The sequence below is a fragment of the Austrofundulus limnaeus genome, unplaced genomic scaffold (assembly GCF_001266775.1).
Source record: "Austrofundulus limnaeus strain Quisiro unplaced genomic scaffold, Austrofundulus_limnaeus-1.0 Scaffold127, whole genome shotgun sequence".
In the NCBI taxonomy this organism is placed as follows: Eukaryota; Metazoa; Chordata; class Actinopteri; order Cyprinodontiformes; family Rivulidae; genus Austrofundulus; species Austrofundulus limnaeus.
Genome location: NW_013952529.1, coordinates 140,350 through 146,008, shown reverse-complemented (window position 1 = coordinate 146,008; position 5,659 = coordinate 140,350).

Here is a 5,659-nt window from a genome sequence, read left to right as displayed (position 1 = left end):
GTGTGTGTGTGTGTGTGTGTGTGTGTGTGTGTGTGTGTGTGTGTGTGTGAGACTCACACACAAAATATTCTCCCTCAGAACAACTTCCTGTTTGTTAAAAAGCAGGAAGTGACGTAATGAGGGTGTTTTGGCCCTACTGATGGAGGCAGCAGCTGCTGATGACGTCACTGCAGGACCACCCACCTGCTTCCACTGCAGCTTCAGTTATAAATGACAGGTTATTGATTCATAATGCATCTGTCCCCCAGTTGTCCACAGAGGACGTCTGTCTCACGTGAACAACTCTAATCTCTGTGGACCCATTAATTCGTTTTATAAAATATAATCCAACAAAGACCTGAACCCGGACCTGAACCCGGACCTGAACAAAGACCTGAACAAAGACCTGAACAAAGACCTGAACAAAGACCTGAACCCGGATATTTAAATTCTCAGCTCATTAGAGCTCAATTTTTTTTTTCTGTCAGATTTGATTTCTTCTTTCATTTTGGCTTTACGTACTGACATACTTCCTTCCTTTACATACTTACTTATTACATACTTCCTTCCTTAAGTACTTGCGTTCTTCCTTACATACTTCCTTATGTACCTCCTTACTTATGTACTTACATACTTCTTTCCTTCCTTATGTACTTACGTTCTTTCTTACGTACTTACTTAACTTATACTTACTCACCTAATTACGTACTTACATACTTATGTATTTACTTACTTCTTTACTTACATACTTCCTTATGCACTTATATACATCCTTCCTTCCTTACATACTTCTTTCCTTCCTTATGTACTTACGCTCTTACTTAACAACTTACCCACCTACTTACTTAATTACCTAATTATGTACTTACATACTGATGTACTTAATTATTCACTTACTGACTTACTTACCTAATTACACAATTATCACTTACATACCTACCCACCTACTTATGTACTTTCCTACTTACGTACTTACAACAAACAGTGAGATGAGGGCAGTGGACATAAATACAGTAAAATAACTAAAATAACTTGATTTATAAAATGTCCACAGGACAGTAAGAGGCTGAAGATGTCCTCTTGGTGTCCCAAGACTCTGTGTCTGGCCCTGCAGGACTGTGTCTGGACCTGCAGGACTGTGTCTGGACCTGCAGGACTGTGTCCGGCCCTGCAGGACTGTGTCCGGCCCTGCAGGACTGTGTCTGGACCTGCAGGACTGTGTCCCGGTCTTGTTCTGGGTCAAACCGAGTCACAGCTCTTACCCACAATGCTTTGCTGTCAGCCTGATGAGTGAACATCTTCCACAGACTTGTCCTCCTTCACACCTCCGTCCTTCTGTCCATCCTCGCAGCTCTTCACACCTCCTCCCCCTCCCTCCTGTTCGCTGGCAGCAGCCTGTCTTTTTCTGGGTTCTGACCCAGTTCTCAGCAGCTGACAGGTTCTGGTCCGCGGCGGCGCAGGGCCCGGTCCTGCTGAGCAGAACCAACAAAGCGGGTGTGAAGAAACTCTGTGTTCCACTAATTATCCAGCTCCAGTTTGCATCGTTTCACCACGATTTAGACCCGTTCTGATAAATAAACATTTATTTATTTATTTATTCTGCAGAGATTAAAGATCTGATAATAAAACATTTATTTATTCTGCAGAGATTAAATATTAAAAAATAGACCGTATTTGAGAAAATGAAAGATAAAAAGTCATTTAGTTTTAATTTAAAGATTAAAATCCACAGAAATGAGTTAAATGTGAGTCTTTACTTCCCTACCTGTCTCTGACAGATCTCATTTAGTGGTGCAGCGGTTTGACCTGCTGCCTCTCAGGGAGAAGGTCACAGGTTCAATTCCCAGCAAACGCTTCCTGGTGGAGTTTATTCTCTCTGTGCATCTGTGGGTTTTCTCTGCGTGTGGACTGGAGACATGTCCAGGTGTCCCCTGCAGCAAAGATGTAGTTTAAGGTCGGAACCAGCAGGGGGCAGCAGAGCTCTGAAAGAGTTTCTGACAGGTGAACTCAGAGGACTTCCTGTTTACATGTTTTTAGGGGGCGGGGCCAATGTGACGCGCTGCAGAGACGTTATAAAATAAAAACAGAACCAGAACTTTTTAATCCTCTGCAAACACGAACAGGAAATATAAAATAAAAACCGACTGTCAGGAAATATTTGCTGAATTCTCAGTTTTAAATGTTTACCGGATCAAAACTAAAGTTCTGCAGTGAACCCGGTTCTGTTTGGACCCGTGCAGCCCCACATTCTGCTCTGATTGGTTCAGAGTCCTCATTCCTCTGCAACAAAAGAGCAAAGCACAGGTGGTTCAAGCTGCCCCGCCCTCAGGAGGAACTCACCTGACAGCAGGTCAGCTTCAGATTTGACTGAAATCTGTCAGGATTCATCATCAAACTCTTTTTATGACTTTTATCTGTGACAAAACTCAAATATTATTTTAGATCAATTAACTCCTTAATCCTGAAGAAGCTTCAAACAAACAAACAAACAAACAAACAAACAAACAAACAAACAAACAAACAAACATAAAACAAGACAAAAACAACATTTTTAAAAACATTTTCTGCTACAATAAAACTTCCAGATGTGGTCCTGCTGTTGTGGTCCTGCATCATCCTCCTGGTGGACCCTGGTCCTGAGGTTCTGACCCAGTTCTGATGTTCTGGACTCTTTATTCAGGAGAAGTTGTGTTGATTTAATGTTTGATGTGGAGAAAATGAATCAAAGTGAATATTCAGAGGGTGGTGAGGACCTGGACCTGGGTCTGGATCTGGGTCTGGACCTGGGTCTGGGATCCTGGACGGGTTCTGATGAAACTCAGGTGACATACCTGAGTTAAACCTTTGGTATGAAGATGTTCTTTCTGTTGTGTTACTGGAGACACGTCACAAAGTCACTGTGGAGATATAAATAACTTCTGTTAATCTGGACTAAAGAAACAGGATTATTGTTTGAAGGGCGGGGCTTATTCTTTTTTAGTTTTATCTTTCCAAATTATCAGCTGGTCCAGACCTGCTGGGTTTTAAAAAACTGGAAGTTGATCCAGGAAATAGACAGATCCACAGGCAGGATGGAGCTCTTTGTTCTGGCCTGAGCTGGTCCGGTGTTGTCATGGTTCCAGTGGTTCTGGTTCTGGTGGGGTGCCGTTTGTAAAGTTACACAGAATAAATCCAAATGTGACATGAAGGAAGCAGATGTTCTCAGCAGCCTTTCGTTCAGTCTTTTATTTTGTAAAATTAACAAATTCAAGTGTTTTATTTTGTAAAATGAATGGATTCAGGTGTTTTATTTTGTAAAATGAACGGATTCAGGTCTTTTATTTTGTAAAATTAACAGATTCAGGTGTTTTATTTTGTAAAATGAACGGATTCAGGTCTTTTATTTTGTAAAATTAACAGATTCAGGTGTTTTATTTTGTAAAATGAATGGATTCAGGTCTTTTATTTCGTAAAATTAACGGATTCAGGTGTTTTATTTTGTAAAATGAATGGATTCAGGTGTTTTATTTTGTAAAATTAATGGATTCAGGTGTTTTTATTTTGTAAAATTAATGGATTCAGGTGTTTTTATTTTGTAAAATGAATGGATTTAGGTCTTTTATTTTGTAAAGCGAGCTCTGTGCTCCTTGTCCTCCCACAGAAACAGAGCCCTCAGCAGTGTTTCCTGGCTGCAGCCTGTTGTTTTCCTCAGGATGCAGCAGGTTTCCTGCTCCTCAGCTGCTCCAACCTTCTGACCTTCAGGATGTTTGTTTGTTTGCTCCTGCTGGGTGGACCTGGAGCTCATTGCAAAGGGATTAAGCCAGGATTTTGGTGTAAACCTGAATTAAGCCTTGAATCTGTTGCATGTGAGAGGAAGCACTGACCTGGTCCTGATCAGGTTTGAAGTGAAGCTTATTTAATCTTCTAACCAGTAAAAATGTTCCTCTAATCAAGTTTCACAGTTTTATATAAGAAAAAAAGTATTTTCATCTTGTTTTTAGACTGATATGCTAAACAAGATCAAAATATGTTGGATTATTAATCGTGTTAAGCTCAGAGTTGTAAAGTAACTAAGTACAAATACTTTGTTACTGTATTTAAGTAGAATTTTTTGGTTATCTGTACTTTACTTGAGTGATTATTTTTCAGCGTACTTTTTACTTTTGCTCCTTACATTTTTACACAATTATCTGTACTTTCTACTCACTACATTTTTTAAAACGGTAAGAAGTAGAAAGTTGTTACTCCTGTTTTATTCTGAGTTGTTACTTTTAAAAATCCTCTCCTGATAAACTGTGTCTCCTATAGAGTGAATTTAATTGTGTTTGGATGAGAAGTATAAATATATACCATTCTGACACACTATTATCTTGTACACAACCCATCACAGCTGCACGCTGTTAGAAAATATAGTTTTTGGAGAAGTCACCTCCCAATAAATGTCATTTTGTAAAATCTAACTGCTCACTTTTACTCAGTACTTTTACTTTTAATACTTAAGTAGATTTTGTGTACATAAAGGAGGTGGTCTGTTGAGCTCAGAGGACGTGTTGAGGACCACTCTCAGCTACTACCACACCAGCTTTTAGCTCTAAATGAGCTAAACCGACACATCAGGGTTATTTTTGTGTTCAAGTTGTATAAGTTTCACCACAATGAGATATTTTGCTAACACACAGTCATCTACCTGTCAGCAGCAGGAAGTTAATGTTTCTGTCTCACACCTGTGGAAGTCGGTGCATCAGCTCCCCTCCTGCATCATGTGCAGAACTCCTTCCTTCAGTGAAGCACGGCGGTGGCAGCGTCATGATGTGGGGTCTGTTCTGCAGGGAAACAGGTCAGAGTTCACAGAGAGGAGAAGCATCTGGACAGGTTTTAGACAACAAATTTCATAAGAAAAAACATCAAGTTTTAGTTTTTATTTAGTTTTCTTCATCTTAAAAATGCACTTTTACACAAAATGAAACAAATTCACATTTTTTCCCTTGAAAAACAAAACAAAACTTAAAATAAGTCCGTTTAAGACTTCTTTCTTTAAGCATGAAACCTAAATTCCCAACAATAGTTTCAGGTCTTATGTACAGTTTACGTCGACCAATAAGAACGCAACAAACAAGTCATAAAAACAAAAACAAACCCGGCGACGCCCACAGAGAGGAGCTGTAAACAACAACACACATTAAAGGTTGATCCTTATTGCTGAACGCAGACTTTACACCTGCTTTAACACAACATTTATCTGAAAACATCTGAAGAAGTAAATACAAACAAAAAGATTTGAGAAATTAAATACAGATTTCTGTCAACAGAAAAACTAAATGCCCCAAAAATAAAAAATAAAATAAAAACTGTCAAGAAATGAATAAAATACAGCAGAGAAAATAAGAAACGTTCCTGATTCTGCTGCTTCCAGAAAATAAATAAATCAAATTAATCAGGAGTTTGTTTAAAATGTGTTTTAAGGCAGGAGGATGAAGGCACGAGATCACAGATCAGAGGGACGACGAGGCTTTATTTTAATAAAAACATCATTAAAAGTTTGATTATTAAACATTTCAAATGAGAAAATTCATAATTTCTGTTCTTTTCTGGATTCGGACAAATTCCAGAGAAAAGTTTAAACACTGCTAATGGGCTGCCGTTTGTAAAGTTACAGTCCAAAATTAACACCAATATTTTTGTTTTATTTAACCTTTTATAA